The following is a 24,100-nucleotide window of genomic DNA, read 5'->3' on the forward strand; positions in this document are numbered from 1 at the left end:
GGAACCTGCTTGAGATTCTCTTTCTCTCTCTCTCTCTCTCAAAAAAAAAAAAAAAAAAAAAAGAGTTCATTTGAACTGAATTTTACGGGACTTTACAACTAGGAATCATTTTGCGATGAATACCACAATTCCCAAATGCCACATCTCAGACTGGCCTGTATTCCACAAGCAAGAGTATCTCTGATGTAAAAGCTCCCATTTCAGGGCACCTGCGTGGCTCTGGCAGGGACTCTTGATTTCAGCTCAGGTCATGATCTCAGGATTGTGAGATTGAGCCCCACATTGGGCTCTATGCTGGGCATGAAGACTGCTGGGGATTCTCTCTCTTCCTCTCCCTCTGCCCCTATCCACTGCCCCTCTCAATCCCTCTCTTAAAAAAAAAAATCCTATTTCACATTTACATTTTCTATCTTACAAGCCTAATTGAAAGATTCAAAATATTACTTTTTTTAAAAGGAAGCTCTACACCCAATGTGGGGCTCCAACTCACGGCCCCAAGATCAAGAGTCAGATCCTCTACTGACTGAGCCAGCCAGGTGTCCCTCAACATAATTCTTAATAAAAAATAAACTCTACTTCAAAATGTTACCAACTAAAAAATTAAAACCTACTAAGTAATAACAAAAATGTACAGAAGAACAAAATTTGGGGATTTTGCCAGAACAATCCCTAAACCCTATGAGGATACAAATTATGTGCACCTGATCCTAGAAGTTTCAAACTATATTCTATAATTTAAAATTCATTTCTTATTCCATATTCAAAGATAAATAACAATTTCAAAGCTTTGAAAGCTCTAGGTATAATTAAAACGCTTTGAAATTTCTGTTTTACTGATCAGCTTCCTTACAATCAGCCCTGGTAACAATTTGCACTATTTTTCTTGGAAGGTAAGTAACGCATGTACAAATTTGAAGGGAAAAAACATTTGGGGATGCTATGCAGAGACATGTCACAATTAAAATGGATGAATGTGGCTGCAGGTGTCCCCCAATTTCTGCTAACAATTCATCACCAAGAACCTTGGAAACTTCTGAAGGAATAAAATATATCAAAAATCTTAAAATGAAAGCTTTGAAATTATAACATCTAGGGCAGGATTTGTGTAGTATAGTGTGTGTGCGTGTGTGCACGTGTGTAAAGAACGAGGGCGTAAAACCATCTTTGTTTTAGGTCATGTTATCATAAACATTATATTTTTTTCTTTCTTTTTTTTTTTAAGAGGTCACGCCAGAGTTTTATGGTTCCCTGCTGCAGTTTGTAAGGATCACTGCCATTCTCTGTGACAGCAGTGACCTCTTTCTTGAGCAGAGACTGAGCAGAAACTATATAACCATAGTCCCAAATAAAGCTGCAAGAAAGGGAATCTTGACTACAGGGATTCCCAAAGATAAGACTGTCAGCTCTGAAAAAAGTTAAGTATTCTCAAATCAGACAACTGGCTCCCGTTTTTAACCTAAGGTTTTAACTTAACTATGTGAGCAACATTTTACACAAATCATCATTTCTTTTGAAAGAAGCCACAACAAACATACTTAATTCATGCCATTTATAAAATATTACCCTAAAAGTGGCTAAAAAAGGGCTAATAAAAAGATAATGCAATACTTGCTTTTGACTCATTTGCAATAAAAGCAAGAACACCACTTTTATTTATTGCTTGTCTTCCTATAATAGTTATTTTTTGTTTTGCTGGTAATGATGAGTAGATTCCCTTTTAGTTTAAGACCTTTAAAGGTAAAAATATACTTTTATACCAAGTAAAACTGAATGTCAACTTACCTGAAACTCTTGCAAAAATATAAGTAACTTGTATTGGTAACATTTCTACTTGAAAATCAAGTTTAAATAAAATCATAGAAATGCAAGATCCGGGGTGCCTGGGTGGCTCAGTCGTTAAGCGTCTGCCTTTGGCTCAGGGCATGATCCTGGTGTTCTGGGATCGAGCCCCACATCAGGCTCCTCCACTGGGAGCCTGCTTCTTCCTCTCCCACGCCCCCTGCTTGTGTTCCCTCTCTCACTGGCTCTCTCTCTCTCTCTCAAATGACTAAATAAAATCTTAAAAAAAAAAAAAAACAAGAAATGCAAGATCCCCAGACAGAAACACATAATTATTGAATGCCTATTATGTGCCTGGTTCTTTGATTAAAATGTGTTATTTAATTATGACTTTCAAGAATATAAATATCCCTTTTAATTCCTTTACTCTTCCACGTTTAGGCATGGATTAGTACTTTATGAGCTAGTATTTCTGCAGAGTTCTTCATCAATTTTCATCAGGGCATCACAAATGATTATATTTGTTCTTTTTAGAATTCTACATATTAGTTTTTATATGCGTAAATTAGAATAGTCATTCAAACGTGTGGATTCAAATAAGAATACGATAGCTTTAAATCTTTGTGGCATTGTTAATCCTCACTTTTAACGATGGTTAATTTAGGTTTTATGAGATCTTGAATTTATGTAATTTGGGAAGCCTTCTTTAGGGAAAATAATTTGTAAATACAAAAACAGAGTTGTTTGTGTCTTCCCCAAAAAATTGCAAATGAGGAACTCTTAATTTTATGCTAAGTCCACCTCTAATAATAGCTAGTTTTCTGGAAAGAAAGAAAGAAAGAAAGAAAGAAAGAAAGAAAGAAAGAAGAAAGAAAAGAAAGCTGTCTATAAAACTGGACAATACATTCTTTACATTGAAGAATCTCTATCTAACGAAATCTCATCTATAATGTCACTACATTTTATTGTCCAAGATTACCATTCACAAGTCAGAAAAAGGTTGAAAAATTTCTTCAGTTAAATCTACCTCTCTGTCTCTTTGTTGATTGGTCTTTCTTCTATAGCTACCAAGAAAACAATCTCTTTTTTACATCCCTCCATGTTTATCTTTATAATCTCTTCCTCTGGTCTAAGCATCAGCTCTCGCTCTCTCTCAAATAAGTAAAAATTAAAAATTAAGAAAATAAAATTCAAAACCAAACCTTTTTGCCTGCCTTTCTCTGGACACTGTGCAGTTTGGCATTATCCTATTTAAAACGTGAACAGAATTATAGATGGTTATGCTGTTATTTTACCAAATGCCAGACCTCCCTGAAACCGGACTATTTAAAAGACACAGCAATAGTCCTAGTAGTTGACCTCACACATGTCAGAATGGCTAAAATCAAAAACACAAGAAACAAGTGTTGGCAAGCACGTGGAAAAAAACAAACCCTCGTGCAGTTGGCAGGAGTGCAGACTGGTGCAGCCGCCCTGGAAAACAGTATGGAGGTTTCCCAAAAAGTTAAAAATTAAACTTCCCTATGATCCAGCAATCGCACTACTGGGCATTTATCCAAAAAAATACAAATACACTAATTAAAAGAGATACATGCAACCCTATGTTTATTGCAGCATTATCTACAATAGCCAAATTATGGAAGCAGCCCAAGTGTCCATCCACTGATGAATGGATAAAGATGAGGTTGTGTAAATATACAACGGAATATTATTCAGCCATAAAAGGGAATGAAATCTTGCCATTTGCAACAACATAGATGGAGTTGGAGAACATAATGCTGAGCAAAGCAAGTCAGTCAGAGAAAGACAAATACCATATGATTTCACTCATATGTGGAATTTAAGAAAAAAAAAAACAAGCGAGCAAAGGGGGAGGAAAAAGAGAGAGAGGCAAACCAATAAACAGACTCTTAATTATAGAGAACAAACTGATGGTTACCAGAGGGGAGGGGGGTGGGGGATGGTTGAAATAGGGGATGGGAATTAAACAGTACACTTATCATCATGAGCACTGAGTAATGCATAAAATTACTGAATACTATCCTATATCGTACACCTGAGACTAATACAACACCATATGTTAACTACACTGGAATTAAAATAAAAAGCTTAGTAAAAAAAAATAGTTCCTGTAGTTGATCAACAACTTAGGTGATTGGTCAGGATCTTTAGTACTTGGGACCTCAGAAACAAATATCCTAACTCTAGTGTACATCATTTACAAGGCTCTACTCGATGTCTTTATATTTCTACTTTTGTTATAAACTTCCTGATTCCCACAAACTCCGGTTCATATTCTGAAGACACAGATTTAATCTGGTCCAGTTTAATCACGACTAAGGCACACAGCATAAATAGTACTCAGAGACCCATGAGTCATCAATGTGTAAGTGTCATTTCAGTCTGTTGAAAAAGCCAACATACAGTTTGTTCCTGCTCCCCAAGCAGGCCTGTGTTCATGGGATAGTTTCTCTCAAAATGCAGTCATGGTAGACACCTAGAGCTTCTTTTTCAAGACATACAAATCCTTCAGTTCCCCATGTAGAAAATACTTCTGAGGTATCCCTGGGCTGTATCATTCACTACTAACTAAGTTGACTTGGGTTGTCTCCCACACATTTCACTCACTGATTCAACAAGAAATTACTGAGTGCCTTCAGTGAGTCCAGCACTGTATCCAGTATGGATGCAAAAATAAATAGGCACAGCACTCAAGAGTTTACAGTCTAGAATTTATGGTTTTTTGAGTAGTATGTTCCCATTAAAATGTTAGTCATTGAAAGATACACATTCCAGAATGTCCATAAAACTCCCAATTACTTATGACTACATAAAGCAATCTCTGTACCTTTTAGTTTGAAGATGATAATGTAGTTACCAAATGTCTTCTTTCTGAGGGCAGTGAAACTGGCATTCCTTGAATGTACTCAAAACATAAATCCTTTTTATTGTTTTGTAGAATTTAGGGTATTGCTTTTATTTCCTTGGGATAAGCTCCATCCCCACAATATATTTACAGTGAAGCAGAGTATCCTTCTTTTCCCCTAAAGCCTCAGTTTGCTTGTGTGTAAATATAAATAATAATTATACCTATTGTAATGGATATCTGTTCCTACCCAGAATCACGTCCCCTTTTTTGGGTAATAATACCCTAAGGTATCTTTTGGAAACACGTCTCTCATTCTCAATCTATGCAGTTAAGGAACGGTGTGTGTATCTCTCTTCCGGCTCCAGGAGGATGCTATGACTTAGGCCTGTCCAATAAGTGTATCCCTTTGCCCCAGTGATTCATGCAGGAATGGGCAGAGAAACAAGTCAGGGCCCAGCCTTCCCCGGGAATTAGATATCTGGGAGCCTCTTTCTTTCTGAGATCAGGGTGATTAAAGACTTGTAAATCTGGAGGTGCAGGACCATCCTTCCCACCACATGCAGAGACTTTGAGGATAAATAATAAGGGGAAAGCAGAGCTGAAAGACAGTGAGATAAATTCCTAACAACATCATTTTAGCATAAATTCAGCTATGTCTGAGGCTGTCTCCTGCGTTTCCCAGTTGAACACACACACAGAACTTTTTATTTTTTTTAAAACTAGATTAAGAACGGTGTATGCTCACTTTCAGGTGAAAGAGTTCTGACTAATAAAAACTAAATGAATAATATGTGGAAATTGTTTAGCATGATGTCTGGTACATAGTATACCTTCAATAAGCACAAGTTATTATTTTTATTTATAGCTCAACCATCTACTAAAATTTTGACATTGTTAGAATCATCATTTTTTCTGAACCCCAATTTTCTCATCTATGAGATGTAGAAAATACTCATATCTTGAGCATATTGAAGCACTGTGATATGAACCGAGCAGGATAAGTTTTATAACAAACCTACATACGAAGATGACATAGTAGACTCACCAATCCACATTAGTAATTTTTCTTTTGTTTCATTGACTCTTTAAAGAAAATTCCCAGACAAGCTTCTTTCCTGCCTTATACATTTTATACCAAGTAGGATTATTTTTTCCTAATACAAGGAACCATAGCAATATTACCCTTAAATCTTCCCACTGTCTCCAGACAAAAGAACAGCTTGAATTTATAGCACAGTAAATACTGGCTGTCTCAAACAGGTGATCAAACATAGCTCATCACCCACCAGCTCATTAGAGTAGTCATTGTCTCACTTAAACTATAATCCTTAGGGGGTTTCACTGGAGATTGCTGTGCCAAACTGTCTGCTTGCCACTGGTCACCTGGGGATTTGGGGGAACACTGCCTCCTTAATCAGATCTCTGGTCAGAGCCCTTCCTCCAACTGCTCATCTGTAAAAATATTCTGGTGAGGGCCTACTTTGTGGGTGTAAGACCCGCGCAACCACACAAGTTTCTGCAGTCAGAGGCCCCATGCTCACTTTCATGCTCTGCCATTACCTCCTGGAAGTTCTTAATAACTTTAAACAAGTGACTCTGAATTTTCAGTTTGTACCAGGCTCTGCAAATTACGTAGTTAACCTGATTCTAGGTTTTGGTGATTGATAGGAATTTTTACCAGCTAACAAGCAGCCTTATTCAATTTAGTAAAGACAGACATACAAATCTCAAAGTCATATACTCAACACATTCTTCTTTTTCTTCTGTCTTCACTGTGGTGCCCCAGATGTCAACCTAAGCAGCACTAAGGATGATTTCCGAGGCAAACTACCGCAGGAAAATCAGTTGTAGTATTTATTCATAAAATTAGCATTATAAAAGATAAAATCAGTATATTTATTAAATAACAATTCTTCCTTCATCTTGATTTTCTGAAACAGCTTGTTTATTAAAATAAAGAAAAATAATTAAAGCCAAAAAAAACCCCACCCCAAAACCCTGCAATAACTCTGTGTGACAAATGAAAGCTTTATAGATAAATGAGGGAAGAATGGCTGGACATCCTACTTGATAAGTTTCTAAAATTAGATCTTTCCAGTTGGCTGCCTTGTTTCATGTTAGTTAAAATATGTATTCACAATAGATCTTTTCCTGTTCGTTTATCAAACAGCTGCTACATTCTTTTAAAAGTATTTTTTTTAAAATTTGAGAATAAAACTGAATCATAAACTTATAATCTTTATTAACAGTTTACCAAATATACTTTTAAAAGGTTGCAATTCTATTCATGTATGTTCTCCTTTTAACAACAACAACAACAAAGAAATATTTCTAAACCAGGTCATTTAGCACAATTTCTCACACTTAGCAGAGCTTTTCATACTCAATAGGTAATTTAAGTGCCCTGATGCTGACAACCTTCAGCAGCACCCCTTAGGGCAGTTAGAGCCCCACTTGGGCATCAAAGGCATCTCAGTGTCTCTATTTGAGGGGAGGCCCTTGGAAAGGCAGTATCAACAAATGCTATCTATTCAGCATCTCCTCAAGTGTGATGGTGTTAAAAAGTTTGTAGGGTCAAGTAAATTTGGATAGTACTGGGTTAACCTAGGTTGAAGAGGTTTCTTTGCTGTTTGCTGAAGAACCTTTCAGAATTGTTAAAATACTTTTCTGCATTGTGAAGAAAATAAAGAATTCAATGACTTTCAAGTTTATTTGCTGATATCATTAATTTCATTTCACTCCCAAGGACCTACTATCCGTGTTCATTAAGAGACCGTGTCTATTGAACAAATAGTTTCTCAAAATGTGGTGTTCAAACTATCTCACTCAAAACCACCTAGGGAGTTTCCTAGAAAATGTGGGTGTTGGTTCCCATGTCAGACCACAGACTTAAAATTTTTAGAAGGGTTAATTTTAAACAAACTTTATAGAAGAAATATATATATGTTCAAACATTTGAGTATCACAGAAGATGGATACTACAATTCTTTGTAAACTATTTTGTTTCTTGGTAGTTGTCTGTATTTGTCAAAGAAGAGACTACAAAATTAGTTTTTTATATACCTGTTAATTTTTAATTTTCTTTCTGCTTAAGTTTAGCTAAAGTAGTATATTTTCTACTAACATATAAAATCAATGACTTATTTGGAATGTACTAAAATACTTTGGGAGAGTCTCCGAGCAAAATTATAATAAAAAGTTTCAGACATTTTGAAAATTATATATATAAAAATATATATGATTTGTACCTAATCAGTGTATATATGAAAAAGCGCATACATTTTTTAAAGTGTATATATATATACATATGAAATTATAAAAATACCCACTTCATCTGCAAATCTTAAAATAATGATAAAACCTAGAGTTGGCATGGATATAAGGAAATAGCTGTTTTCAAACGCTTGGTGGAAAATGCATTCCAAAATACTTTCTGGAGGGCAACATGGCAGTTGGCCATGATGAAGTAGCTAATACTGGAATAGCCTTCCTGCACTAAACAACTATAAAACTAACAAACTACATGAGGTAATTCTTTCTAGGTAAGGGATAATAGACAGCACATGACTAAAAGAAGAAAAACTCACAAGATAACCTCCATGATCACCCCACTTTCTGCCTCGGAATAATTTCCCAACAGAGGTGCAAAGAGCTGCTGTCCAAGCAATGCATGGTGGTCCCACTGAGATGAGAAGATAGATGTGAGAATTTGGGGCAACAGAAGCAAATGAATTCTGTGATGCATGGTATCAGAGAGACAAAGCTGTGAAGAAAAGAGGTTCCAGAAGAAGTCCATGTGGAAATCCCCTGTGAGTCTATTGCTGATTTCTGGGATATATATTTGCAGAATAGGACCACCCAAGGCTTAACCGACTGCAGCTGCTATGCGGAGAATGGGACAGATAAATGATAGTTTCAGCAGTTCTGGGGAAGAGCAATCCTAGGTGAAGTGGGAGTTCTGGCCCAACCAGAGTACACATCTCATTAACACCTTGTTAAAACTCCTGGCATCCAGCTGACACGAAAAGCCTGAGCCTGTAAGAGTTAGTGCCACATTTTAGAGCAAGACTTAACTTTAGGGCTGTCCTAACAAAACTTGTAACCAAGACCTGATAAGACATACAAGGGAGAGGGTTTGGAGTTTGAGTCCTGCTAAATTAGAGTGACTTACCTTGAACATAAGATTTTGAACAAAGAGTAAAACAAGTCTAAACACATTCTACACAATTGGCTAATAACTGACTGTCTGCTATAACAAGAATGAACACTCTTTAGGGGAAGATAACAGAACCTAAAGCCAAGATATTATCTGTAATGTACAGTATTCAACAACAACAAAAAATATTATACATGGAGAGAGAGAGATTGTGAGAAAATGTGTGGTTAATAATAAGAGGAAAAAGAAGTTAAAATTATCCAGATGTTAAACTTAGCAAATGACAACTTTAAAGCAGTCCTTATTATAGCTACATAAATATTTTGAAAATATTGAAAAGAAATTCAGAAATGAAAGGAAGAAATGGTCTTTTTTTTTTTTTTAAAGATTTTATTTATTTATTTGACAGAGATAGAGACAGCCAGCGAGAGAGGGAACACAAGCAGGGGGAGTGGGAGAGGAAGAAGCAGGCTCATAGCGGAGGAGCCTGATGTGGGGCTCGATCCCATAACGCCGGGATCACGCCCTGAGCCGAAGGCAGAAGCTTAACCGCTGTGCCACCCAGGCGCCCCAGGAAGAAATGGTCTTAATGAATTAATAGAAAAACCCATCAAAGAAATTAAAACTATATAAAGTCAAATGGATAGTTGACAACAATAGTATAATAACTAAGATAAAATCTTAACTCGATAGACTTAGTAGCTGACTGAAGTTGAAAGAAGAGAATCCATGACTTGAAGCCAGATCAATGGAAATTATCCACTTGGAAGAACACAGAAAAAAAAATTATTGAAGAAAGTGAACACAATCTTTCAGGCATGTGTGATATTATCAAACAAAATATATGCTCAAGTAGAGCTCTGAAAGTAGAGCAGGGAGAGATTGGGGAAGAAAACATGTGAAGAAATAATGGCTGAAAATTTCCCAAGTTTGATAAAAAATATTATGTTGCACATCTAGGAATGCGGTGAGACCTAAGCTGACTAGAGACAAAAAGAGTGACCCTAGGCACATTATATTTAAACTGTTGACAACAAAAGCTATAGAAAAAAAACTTAAAAAAAAAAGAAAAAAGACATTATGTCACAAGAACAAGGGATATCATTATTGATGACGTTTAATTAGAAATAATGGAGGCCAGAAGATAATGGGATGACTTTTTTAAATGTCAAAAGAAAAAAATAAATAAAAAGGAGTTAACCCAGCGTTCCACATCCAGTGAAAATATTCTTTAAAAATGAAGATGAAATCAGCCATTCTTTAGATAAATAAAATCTGGGAAAATCTGTCGCCTACAGACCTCCTGCATTTAAAGAAATGCTGAAGAACGCATTTTAGTCTAAAGGGAAATCATGCAAAATGGAAACTCAGGTTTACAGGAAGAACAAAGAGAACCAGATATGATCCTCTTTCTAGCAGAGCTGATTGAGGTGCAAATATCTTTATCAACCTAGGCCACCATTTGTTAAGAGGTCAATAGCTGACAGAAGGACAAAACTGAATCCCACTCCCTGCTAAGGAGAACAGAGGCCCAGTCAAACCACATCTAAAGCCACCCTACCATTGTTTTTCAGCTTTATGAACCAATAAATCTTTATTAAAAAGCAAACAATATTTCTTAGTATCTTAAGTGCCAGTAAAATAAAATGCCCCCTCCCCCTCAAAAAGCCAAGCAGAGGCATCTGTGGTATCTTACAAAGTGAAAAAATAATCAGTATTTATAGTATAAATCCCTCTATATCAGCAGGAGATTACACTCTATTTTTAATGGAGGCCCATTGTCTCCTCTTCGGCAACTCTAATTTTCAAATTTTTTGTTGTTGGTTTTTTTTCTTTTTCTTTTTTTTAAGTTCTTTTGGTGGTAAAATCTGTCCTGACTTGAACTAATTTGGTCGCAAAACCTGACCTGCACTTACGTAAGGCTATTTACGTGGGTTTTTTTTTTCTTTTTCTTAATTTATTACACTTGGTGTGAAGATTTCTGTCTCACTGCAGAAATAGCACTATGTGTTTCACAGGGTGTGGTCCAAGGTTCTGCAAGCCATTTTTCCCTAATATATAGGCACAAATTACCTTTTTCTATTCAAATACTTTTGAAGGCTGAAATACATTTGGTTTCAAATAGGGAATATAAACTAGGATGACTTGCTTTCTTTTTTTGTTCATCTCTTTCTTGATTAAAAAATAAGCATATGTAAGTTGGGCAAATAAAAAAATAATTTAGTACAGCTGTAGACTGAAATTAGGTTCCAGTTGTTACTAAAATGATAAAGTAGAATGTAAATATTCCAAAGCAGACCTAGTAGAGCTACTCTACTAATTCAGGACACTGCTCTTGAGATCACCTAATAGCAGTTACATTAGAAGGGATACAACCAATTTGCACTGTTCCCCCACAGGCTGAACACCGTGTGTAACTGAGCTCCCTGATGGTTCTCTTTTTGCAGTGAGCTCTGAGGAGTGGGTAAGCATTGCTCTTAACAGCCCACTTAATGGCAGTTTCTACATCACTATTGAAAAAGAAAATACACCTGCTTCCACCAACATGCAAGAGAGTCCTCTATTTCCATTGTGTCCATTCTGGTTTTGCACTTGCAATTGGGATCGACTTGAGCAAATCTACTTCCTTGTAATCCTTTTTATTTCTCTATGAAATGTGGATATACCTTATATACCTGACAAAGCTGTTCAAGATCAAAGGAGAGGGCCCATGTGAACCTTCCTTATATTATTATATTATTCCTTCCTTATATTAGTTATATTCCTACAGAGAATATAACTAATTTTATCCTCCATGGTCTGAAATTATCTTTCTTTATTCCCACTCTTTGTTACATATATTTTTTACTATTCTTATATGCCAGTGTTTTACTTTTAGCTATAATTTCCAGACAAAAGAAATGCCTCCTACATGACCAGCAGTTTTACCTATCACCTGCAGTTAGGTTTTTTTTCCTCGCTCTGCTTTTTCTAATGTAGTGTACTCAAATGTAATACTGAAAATATACAAATGTTATTCATTGCTTGTTTCCTCCCACAAGGATATTAAGTTTATGAAAGGAGAGGCATTTTGTAATTTGTTCACTGCTTATGTCTAGTGAATAGGATAGCATCAGGATTCACAGTAGGAATTCAAGAATATTTATGTGTATACATATATACTTGTATATTTATATTCATAGACATATACGATTGATTTCAATAAATATATATCTACTATGTAGATACAAGAATACCTGTACCTGCTGAATATTTATTAAATTCTAGGCAGTACCTTCAGGGTTTTACATATATCATCTCATTCATTCTTTGAAATATGTTCAAGAAGTAGTTACAATTAAGATTAAGGCTTAGAGATTTATATAATTTGCTTGAGGTCATAACACTGACAAATGATAGAGGACAGGATTTAAATCTAGATTCTTTGAAGTCAAAGCCTGTTCCCTAATTCTTAGTCTAGAATTATCCAAGTGATGTGCGACACAAAGGCAGAAGAAAATGTAGATAAAATTAAAGGTCTTGTGTCAGAAGAAAATGTAGATAAAATTAAAGGTCCGTATAACCTAGAGCCCTTTGACAAATACTTTGAGATAGGCAGATTATAACATTCCTCCGGAAATCGCCAACTGTCTTAATGTTACTGCTTTGCTAGAGGGAAAACAACTTTAGCTTGACAATAGCAAGGCCTCCAGAATCCCGTGAGTCTTGTTTAGCATAATAGAGCCCTTTAGGAACTTCTCTTATCTTTACTTCCCCCAATCCTAAAGTATATAATCAGTTGCTGCTCACACTCCCTGGGCAGCTGCTCTTTCTGCCCACGGGTCCTGACCCCAGGCTTTAATAAAACCATCTTTTTGCACCAAAGACATCTCAAGAATTCTTTCTTGGCCATCGGGCTCCGAACCCCAACAATACTATTCCAAAAAACTACATCGGAAGGATAACTTATTATACTTATTCTTAATAAGTTATTCTGTATTTAACAAGGTTTTGGAAAAACCCCAACCAAAATTAGAATTGGTCATTGTGAGGAAAATTTCTGGAAATGTTCATTCTCCATATCGTGCTGCCCTGTGTAGATCTACAATACCACGGGTACGCACACTCACTCTGGCATCCATTACTGCTGTGTCAAGTTTCAGAGTTATACATTTAGATAAGTAGACTGAAAAGTCTTCTGGGGCAAAGTTGAAAGAGAAATCTTAATGCCAACAATTCTATTAAATTAGCAGTTCTATAAGAAGTACTAAATTATCAGTTTTGATTGGTTGAGGCTTTCCAAAAAATCAGAAAGCAGGAAAATACGCCATTTTAAAAATTTGACTTATTTATTCAATAAGGTGTGTATTCTCATGAAAAATATCTGCTATATCCAAGGTATCAAAATGTGTTTAATAAGTTTACAATATAATATGCTTGTTTGTTCTGATTCTAGAAGCTAATTTTCTCTGTGTTAGAAAAAATTTTTAATTTAGTATTAGACCATGTGATAACCCATCAACATATGCATTATTATAGTTTCCTAGTGATACAACTAAAGAATACTCAAATAAGGGTCTCAGAAATCACTAAAATTAACGTTTGAGGATGTTGTAAACTGCTAAAACAAACACATCACATTTAGTACTCCTATTGAATTACATCATGAATAATTTGTTTACATTTACCTTAAACCAAATAGACTTACTTTGAATAATGCAGGTGTACATTCTATGTAAGGATGCAACAACTAAATTTCCAAAGATGCAAAATTGGGGCTAACTCTATTTAACCCTTCAACATCTGGGGAAAGAATTACTCATCTGAGACAAATAAATTTTATGGTCATTAATTAACCTACTTTCCTGCAACATTTTGACTGGAAGATAGGCTGTTGCGCATTCATTGTCCAAGTTTAAACTGCATATGGATGCTCTGTGGCTATAGGACCAACCTAAGTTTCTGGGCGCTCGGATACAGAGAGGAGCTTTCTCCTCTTCATTGGGTCATCTCTCAACCTGCTGTTTACTTGCCCTTGCTGACCTCTTCCTACTTTCTCCTGTTCACATTTCATTCTTTTCAACTGCAATGGCCATTCCCCTCTCAAACCTCGCTGGTATGAAAGGAGATAGGGTAGTGTGGAAAGGAATGGATAACTAGGTCACTCGAACACAGCCATACCACCTCTGATGCTCTCCATTACTGCTTCTTTCCTGCCTGTCGCTCTCTTTGCTCCAGGCTGCCATGATGCTACTTCCTCTTCTTCGGTTAACTCTCAGGATTGCTCCTTCTCCATTTCCTTGGTAAAAGCTCTTTATTTTCCTAAACTTAAATGAGCTCCCCAGAGTTAAATTCTTATCTGAATAGTCTCCTAGTGGGGCCTCAAGTATTGTCATGGATTCAGCTAACACCTACATTGCTGTGACTCCCGTATCTACATCTCTAGCACAGTTCTTCTTTGCTGAAGTGTATCTCCAACAACACTCTCCAACTGATTCCTCCAGATGGTCTGCCAAATCTTTAACTCAGTGTGGGACAGACTTGGGTTTGAATCTAATTATTGTTCCCAATAGCATCACAACCCTAAGAAAGCCATTTAATGTCTCAAAGCTTCAGTTTCCATACTGTAAAATGAGGGTACTGATTCTAAGTCATAGGGTCATTGTGAGATTTTGATAAGCTAATGTATTTTCAGTGATACACCCAATCTCTGATGCAGAACAGGTGACAGGAAAGTGTTGGGTGTTCCGTTCAAAAAGGAATTCGTTACTCTTCAAATCTGTTTGCTGATTCCATACTCCCTTGACCAGTGAATTGTACTTCTTCCCATCTATTTGCCAAGTGACAAATCTATAAAACACTCTAAACACAGTTTTCACCCTTCCACGTTTCCCAAATCGATTTGTTACAAGGTCCTTACCTCTTACAAAATATCTCTTGAACCTGGTAATCCTTCTCAACCTCCAACTTCTAACACCTGTCTTAATTTAAGCTCTCATTCTCTCTTGCCTATAATAAACAAAAAGTCTCCTAACTGGTTTCCTTTTCTCTGTCTGTAATGCATGCTCCACATCATTGCCAAAGTGATTTATCTATAATGTATACAGGCAGTGGCTGACCCACTCTTAGGTGACCTCTAATGAATCATGTCTTTGTATATCCTCACCCCTTGAGTGCAGGTGGAATGTGTGACTTGCTTCTAACCAAGAGGAATATGAAGTTGGTAGCATGTCAATCCCATGACTATGCCAAATTATATGAAACCCCATTTTAGCAGATTGAAGGGAAAGACTGCTAATTTTGAAGGAGCAAACAACTATGATTTGAATGACCAATAGAGATCCATGTGGCAGGGAATTGCTGTGGACTCATTTCTGCATCAAAATTAAAGAATTTAATTTTTTCAAAAATCATGTGAGTTTGGAAGAGATGTTGAACTCCAGAAAGTAATGCAGCCTGGCTTACTGGCTTACACTTTGTAGACTTGTGAAACCCTGAGCAGAGACTCCAGCCAAGCATTCATCTACAGAAACTGAAATAGCAAGTGTGTATAGTTTTTAAGTTTGTTTGTTTGTTTGTTTGTTTGTTTATTTATTTATTTATTTATTTATTTATTTATTTGACAGAGATAGAGACAGCCAGCGGGAGAGGGAACACAAGCAGAGGGAGTGGGAGAGGAAGAAGCAGGCTCCTAGTGGAGGAGCCTGATGTGGGGCTCGATCCCAGAACGCTGGGATCACGCCCTGAGCCGAAGGCAGACGCTTAATGACTGTGCCACCCAGGCACCCCACAAGCGTGTATAGTTTTAAGCCACTACTCTTTTGGAAATTTGATAAGAAGCAACAGAAAACTGTCTCAAATGTGTATCAGGCAGCCACTTCCTTCCTGGACTTTACAGATCCTTACATTATAGATCTTAACACTCTGGTCTCTACGAAGAGTTTACAATGCTCTTTCCCTAAATATTCTCTTATTTTTTCAAGTCTTTGCTAAACTCTAACCATCTCAATGAGACAAACCCTGAATTCTTTCACCAGGGGTGTGTGGGTGTGTGCATGTGTATGTGTGTGTTTTAGCACTGATCAACTTCAAACAGGTTACATAATTTGTTTATGAATTATGGTCATTTTCTCTTTCAGTAGAATGTAAGTTCCAGAAGAGCAGAGAGATCTTAGTCTCTTTGGTTCCCTGGTGTATCCGAAGACCGGTGAGAGCCTGCCACATAACAGGTGCTCAATACTATGTATTGAATTAGATTGAATTGCCTCCTCCATTGGGCCATGAGTTCCTTAAAGGTAAGTGTTGTTGCTATTTTTCTTTATATATCATAAGCCCTGGCATGAAACAGGCTCAATAAATTCTAATGAGTGAATAAATAGTGTCTTTATGAATAAATAGTATCAGTATGTTATTCTGTACCGGTTGAAAAGCAGCTACAGAACAAAACATATTATCTTTCTGCATTAATGAGCAAAGGCTTTGCTAGAGTTTTAAAACATCAGATTGATTATTATTTTAGAAATTCTTAAGAGAAACATCAAATAGCTTTATTGTCATCTTTCAATGAAGCTAGAGTTCAAAACCCAGTTGTAATAGTTTCTTGTTGCTGCTATAACAAATTCCCACCAGTTTTATGTCTTAAACAACACATATTTGTTGCTTTATAGTTCTGTAGACTAGAAGTCTAACACGGGTCTCATTGGGCTAACATCAAGGTGTCAGGAGAATTGCATTCCTTTCTGGATACTGTCGGGACCATCTGCCTCCCTGAGTTTTTCAGCTTCTAGAACCCACCAAACTCTTTGGCACATGGTCCCGCTTCCTCCATCTTCAAGACAGGCAGAATCACATCTCTCTGACATGTCTTCCATTGTCACATCTCCCCCCCGATGATAGCCAGGAAAGTTTTTCTGCTTTTACATAATCGTGTAATTTCCTGAGCACACCCAGACAATTCAGGAAAATCTCCTCATCTCAAGGTCTATAACAAACCTGCCATGTAAGGTAACATATCCACAAGTTCCAACTCTTAGGAGACCTTTGGGGGGGTCTATTATTCTACCTGCCACATGAGTGAAAGAGGAAAACAGCATACAACTAAGTAAAACATTTATGTCTCTAGCACCACAGATTCACCTCAGAAAAGGCAATTTCAATTTTTTTATTCCAACTTACACTATATTTCATATTCTAAAATGAAACCTTTCTTTCCATTTTCTACAAAATTTGAATTCTTCTCAGTTCAGTAAAACAACAACAACAACAACAACAACAACAAACTTGTAAAGCTGGCTTTCCACAGGAACCACCCCCACAACTGAGAGCTAGCTATAGACCTCCTTTGGGTAATCACACTGAGAAGGCTTGGCCTTGCTGAGTCTAAGGCTGCGAATTCTCTTCCTAGGGACAAAAGCTGCCAAGTCTGCCTCAGAGGAACTTGGCAACACATCTAAAACAAAAACATAGTGTGGTTATTTCTTCTTAATACACAGACAAAAGATTTTAAATTGTCTTTATGCTAGGAGATTTTCTTACATTCATTTATGAGTAAAGGGTTAAATGAAGGCAACATGCAGGAATGAGGTTTGGATGTAGTTGTTTTCAGGTCATCTAGGAAAATATCAGTGATTAAATAGTAAAAGAGTCAGTGTCATAGAGCAAGTCACAGTGTCATAGAGCAAGTCATCACCATCTCTCCTCTTGAGAGGCACTGTCTCCTTAAATGGTATTCTGAAATCCTCCAAATATATCAATCGAATATGCAGAATCCATTTTAATTAAGTAATAGAAGCATGCCAAAGAGATTTGCATGTGTTTTGGTGAGTGTGTAAGACATACATAAGCCCCATTTTTAAAAAATTCGAAATGTGCAAAGATTTAGTGATATATCAAAAATGAAGGTGAAGACCTCCTCCACTCCTGCAACTTCTCTCCCCCAATATATAATCTCCTTCCTTCTTGAATATGTGGTAACTGGCATAAAAAGATATCACATTCACACATTAAATTCTAACAGAGTTACATTAATTCACACACAAATCCAGTCTGTTCCAAGTCTTGTCTTTCACCTTGTAAGATGTATCTTGTTAACATGTAAGACTTGGTGACAATATGTGGGTGGGAAAAAGCAAGTGATGTCACTCACACAAAACAATGCTGATACTAATGTTGAATGTCAGCACATCAAGGACATCGGCTCAACTTATGTGGATGAAACATTTAATTCACAGTAAAATGAGAAAGTATAAATGAAATTACCTTAATTTCATAAAAGGTAAATGATATAAAGTGGTGACAGTCCATGAGGTAGTAATGTGAAGAGAATAAATGCCCAGGGTGTGAAATCAGACAGCAGGAGTTGATATTCTAGTGTATCATACACCAAATATCTAATATCTTAACTCATTTGAGTTTCTGTTCAAACGTGATGGAGGTAAGTGCAACTCATTCACTCATTCATTCAAATAATATCTATTGATTGGCAACTTTGAGTGATGCACTATTCTAAGCCCTGAAGATACAGCAATGAATAAATCCCACAAATAAGCTTGCCCCCCATGGAGTATGCATTCTCACAATTCCTCACAGAGTAATGATAAGGGTTGGATGAGACCCAATAACATGTCTGGCAAAGGTAAGTACTGTAAATAAATGTAATTAGCATCTTTATAATAGTAATAAATACTTCAGAAACCCAAAATGTATACTTTTTTGCATAATAAGTAGAATACTAAATAAATAAACGGGTTATTCAGATAAACTAAGCACACTAAAATTTGCATAATCATGACATGAGATTGTATGCTGTCTTTAAGAGAATATGACTCTGAAGATTAGCTTAAAGAAAAAAATCTGCCTTTTGGCATAAAAATTTTCAGCAATTAGCCATGTATATATTTTTCGAAAGCTGTCTTTTGGAAGTACAATTTAAATGACACCATTTATCTCTGGGTTAGCAATCACTACCTGGGTTACCTTCCTTTTTCTCTCTCTCTCTCCACATAAATGCTTTTTGCTACTCTTCTACACGATCAAGCAGTCATCACACCATGATTTATCATCTTCTCCTGTCAATTCAGCCATCACTGCACTCTGTTCCATTAGTTTTTCCTGCTGTGAAAATCCCAGTAGACTCCTTGGTAAACTCTCAGAAGTTTCCAGATTCTGCTTTGGAAAGCAGTGAACCACAATGTTATTAAAAACCAGTGACTTATAAAGGGATTTGTTCCTTACTCCCAAGCAAAAGGGAAGTCTAGACATTATCCTCAAAGTGACATTCATGCACAGCTTCCAACTGATGGGAGTCTTTTCTGAGCTCAAAAGCACTGCTCCAGCTATCAAATTTTACATGGAGTATTTTAGGGAGTTCTTTAAAAATCAAAATGCCTGGCTCTGCGGTTCATTAAGTGTGCCATTCCAAGAGATGTGACTGCCAAAACTGGCTCGTTACTCTGAAGGTAGTTATCCTGTAATGCTGCAAGGCAAACATATTAAGGCTTTAGTCACATATGTGGCACACACTTCAAAACTCCACACTTTCAAAGGACTTACTGGAGCCAACATTCCAACTTAGTACTCATCCAGTGAAACGGAAGCTAATAAGAAGCATGAAACAGTACATACTGTATAAACGCTTTGGCAGAACACCACATGTATCGAACTTACATTAAAAAATCATAATGGCATTAAATCATCCCAAACCGCTAACACCCATTCACAAGAATAGTATCGCTCTTTCATCAGAAACCACATGTCATTCTGATTCATATATAGTGCTAAAAATATAAATTTGATAGAATGTGTCTAAACCTGACCCAGACACTTAAATATTTTCATAACTCCAGAGGCAAAAGGAAAACAGGCAAAAATGTCTTCACTGTGCAATGCCGTCAGCTCTGAACAAATGGCCTGGATGTAAGCAGTAGGTGGCAAAGTTAAAATAGAAATGTTAATCCTATGAGAGCTCCTGCCTGCTGGTTTACAGCCTTTCCTAAGGATTAAGAAAAAAAGTGGGTAGGTGAGTAAGGATCACACAAATACCCACAGCACTAATACTAAGAAGTAAAAACACAAATCAAAGCAACACACACACACACACACACACACACACACACAAACCCAGAACAAAACAAAGATACTACAAAACGTCAACAAATGCTACAGAATAAAACAAAGCACTGACTTGAAAATACATTTTTTTTCAACATGAGATCTTCTTTAGAGAGGGCAGTAGAAAGAATGAATGGGAATGTAATTAAGGAAACTGTTTCTAGTTTAAGTTTTATTAGAACAGCAGAATTTTTTTTTACTCAAGATAAAAAGGAGAAATATTTATTTTGGGCAACATTATGAATTCCTGTATTATATCTACATATTAGAAAATAGCTTAAGAAGTCTGCATTTTTCTAAAATTTCCAACTATCAAGCAAAACAAGGTCAGCAAAGGTTTTCTCTAAAAGGCCAAATAACAAATATTTTAGGCTCTGTGAACTAAACAGTCTCTGTGGCAACCACTCAACTGCGGCATTGTAGCTCAAAAGCAGCCACAGACAAAATGTAAAAGAATGAATGTGGCCCATATTCTAATAAAACTTTATTTATGGACACGGTAATCTACAAATCTTGTGATTTTCAGTGCTCATGAAATATTCTTTTTGTTATTTTTTTTCAATCATTTAAAAATGTAAAACAACGTTCTTAGCGTATGTACCATACATGCAGTGGGTTAGATTTGGTCCAGGTTGTAGTTTGCTGAATCCTAGCTTAGACACTGATAATACAAACTGTAAGAAATAAAAGATGAGAAGACAAAGCTCAAATTATCTTTCTTTCTTCCCTTCTTTCTTTGCTTTCTTCTTTCCTCTCTCTCTCCCCCCCTTATATCTATCTATCTATCTATCTATCTATCTATCTATCTATCTATCTATCTATCAATCAATCTATCTATCTTTGCATCTGGCAATACACAAAATACAATGAAGTAGTACCAGGAGAGTAGAGGGTCAGATTACCAGCCTCTCAAACTCGACTGGTATAGTAGTACACTGTAAGGGGCTAACTGTAATGGTTAGTAGGCACTGGGCCTATATAACTACCAGGGAGATTCTGGGTGCTACAAAACTGTTCATGATATTCAAAGCGAATACAGTTAAATAATATTCTACTTGCATTCCAATTAGCTGTCATGTAGGGTTTTTTTTTTTAATGACATCTTCTTTGACAACTAATGTCTTTATTGAATTCCTCTGAAATTTCCATAATGGTAAAGAGAGAAGGAAGCCATGAGAGAAGCTTGCCCCATGGCAATAATTGGAACATTATTATTTACTTATAACAGCTGAAAAGCTCTCTGGCAGTGAGGAATTTGGCAACACCATGACATATTATACCCTTCCTAAGACATTTAGATACACAAAGCTAAGAAATCCTTGGGAGCAGTAACCTGTAATTCTCCCCAGTCCCATTTCAGAAAAGGCTATTCTATTCACTTTTAGTAGCAAACAAGCACCAAGAACTCTCTTTTGAAGAAATTTCATCAGCAATCCAAGAACTACTTGGGCAACAAATATTTTATACCAATATACTTGCTGTTAGAGTTTCAGGTAAATTGAAATCCCTGCTTCTAAATTCTAGTATAGTCTGATATGACTATGAGGATAAAAGACAATGGCTCAGTGAGTTTTCATCTCTTCAGAAAGATGCTGTTGGCAGGGGTATTGTCATAGCTTGTACTTTCCTATTAGAATCTTTCAGAGACTCATGTGGCTTTGTAAGCAATCATTAGGGAAGCTTCCCAGTACAATTAAAAACATATGCCTAAATACTGTTTTTCAAAATGACACAAATATTTAAATACCAACATAAAAAGTCTGTGTAAAGGTGCCAGATACTTACATGGTAAGAAAAGCCAAAGAATTTGTGCAAAAGTATGTTTCTTACTGCCTTCTATCTGAATAAACACTGCTACGCAGTTTATAAAGACTTGAAAATTCCATCCGCTAAATCTACATATTTTATGCAAACCTTCATGAAACAAGTCAACTATGACATCAGAGTTCACATTTAACACAAGTTCCAAAAGGAGAAAGAAAGAAAGAAAGAAAGAAAGAAAGAAAGAAAGAAAGAAAGAAAGAAAGAAAACAGTTACTTTTTATGAGTAATATGAGATATTAGGGGAAGTATGACTCTAAAATAATCACTTCACTTCAGGAATTTTTTAAAAATGCAAGCCCCATGCCAGATAATCTGAGCCAAGGCTAAGAGCAACTCCTCAAAGTCACCCATATGGAGGTTACGTATTTGGAGAACACAGTTTCTATGCAAAAAGAAGATGAGCTTTTGCAAATAGTTATGAATTCACTTCATTATATGAGCAGCAATGGATATAGTCACGATATTTGATTCATCTTGACAAATATTTATTGAGCTTACCAGGCACGGTGATATGCCTGCAGAGAAATTACATATCAAGGAGAAATAGAACATTGAAAGGAACGTGCAGTAAGAATACAAATACGTGAGACTGGATTAAGCACTGGTTTCAGAGTCTTCGGAGTGGATAAATTGAGTTTGAAGCATGATGTCTGAAATGTTAAGGAGTTGCACAATTTGTGTTATCTAAATGTAAGATGCAAATCAACAACACAGATGTTGTCAGGGATGTGGAGGAAAAGGAACACTCTGCGCTGTTGGGTGAGAATGCACACTGATGCAGCCACTGTGGAAACGAGTGTGGAGTTTCCTCAAAAAGTTAAATAAAGAACCACCTTATGATCCAGCAATTGCACTACAGGGTATTTACCAAAAGAATACAAAAACACTAGTTCAAAGGGATATATGCACCCCTATATTTATAGCAACATTATTTACAATAGCCAAGATATGGAAGCAGCCCAAGTGTCCATTGATTGATGAATGGCTAAAGAAGAGATAGTATATATACAATGGAACATTACTCAGCTATTAAAAAAAAAAGATGCAATCTTGCCATTTGCAATGATGTGGAGGAAGCTAGAGGAGAATAATGCTAAGTGAAGTAAGTCAGACAGACAAAGACAAAGTATGATCTCACTCGTATGTGGAATCTAAGAAACAAAACAGAAAAGCAAAGGAAACGAATGAGAGAGAGAGTCAAAGCAAGAAACAGACTTTTAATTTTAGAGAACAATCTGATGGTTACCAGTGGCGAGGCAGGTGGGGGATGGGGGTTAGAGAATGCACTTGTGATGGGCACAGGGTGATGTATGGAAGTGTCAAGTCACTATTTTATACACCTGAAACTAATATAACACTGTCTGCTAACGAACTGGAATTAAAATAAAAACTTTAAAAATTTTTAAAAAATACTAAGATACAAAGAAAACAAGTAAGATGTAAATGCAAATATTGAGTTCAGGAAATGACAACGACTAGGGATTTGGGATTTGTTTGCACATAGTAATTAAAACCAAATGAATAAATGAGATGGCCAAAGAACACATAAGAAGAAGAGGACTGTGGACAGAATCTCGGGGAATACCTATGCTCACAAGCAAGAGGAAGCTAGGCTCATGAGGGAAACTGAGAAGGAACTTACATTACTTGTGGCTGAAGCGACAGGTAAAGAGAGATTCTACAATACCAAATGATGCAAAGAGGAGATGAAGTACCTCAGTGGTTAAAGGGCACTGGATTTTCTTATCATGAGGACATTGAAAACCTTGGCAAAATCAGCAGGCTAGCAGAGGGTGAGCTATGGGCTAAGGTGTAGTTTTGTTTTGTATATAGTGTAAGGTGTCTAAGCCAAGGATGCAGTAGAGAATGAAATGAACGAATAAAGCAAGTAAGAAGATAGCTGATAAAGAAAAGTCCTGGAAATGGCAGGAAAGGATAAAATTGAGAACACACTAGAGAATGGTTAGTCTGGGAAGGAAGGGTAATTACTCAGGTAATGGGGCAAACAAAGAGAGGATCAGTGAAAACGCCGATATGTCCAAGTGGGAAAGAGGATGCCAAGTAGTACATATCATCAGATTCTCAACCTCAGACCAATACAAGCTGAAATTATATGAAAGTGAAAGATTCAGATCTGGGGTTTTAAGTGCAAGAACAAAATAAGAATTTCATAAGAAAGGCACACTTGGAAATTACTATTTAGCCAAGAAAAAATATCCACATTTAAAATTGACTGAGGGCTGAGTGCAATTCATTTCTTAGTTCAGAATACATATTGCACCACTGCGTATCTTGTAATGAGGTTCACAGACATATTTTATATCTTTTTCTTAAGCTAGTAGAGGAATTACCTAATTTCATGAAGTAGTTCTGATATTATAAGT

At 36.4% G+C, this 24,100-nt stretch overlaps 1 protein-coding gene across 1 annotated transcript in view; it reads right to left on the reverse strand.

Moving 5' to 3' along the window:
• SEMA3C (semaphorin 3C) overlaps positions 1–24,100 on the reverse strand; it is a 169,794-nt gene that overhangs the window by 25,285 nt on the left and 120,409 nt on the right. The gene's annotated exons all lie outside the window — the stretch shown is intronic.

The sequence above is a fragment of the Ursus arctos genome, unplaced genomic scaffold, assembly GCF_023065955.2.
Source record: "Ursus arctos isolate Adak ecotype North America unplaced genomic scaffold, UrsArc2.0 scaffold_3, whole genome shotgun sequence".
NCBI lineage: Eukaryota > Metazoa > Chordata > Mammalia > Carnivora > Ursidae > Ursus > Ursus arctos.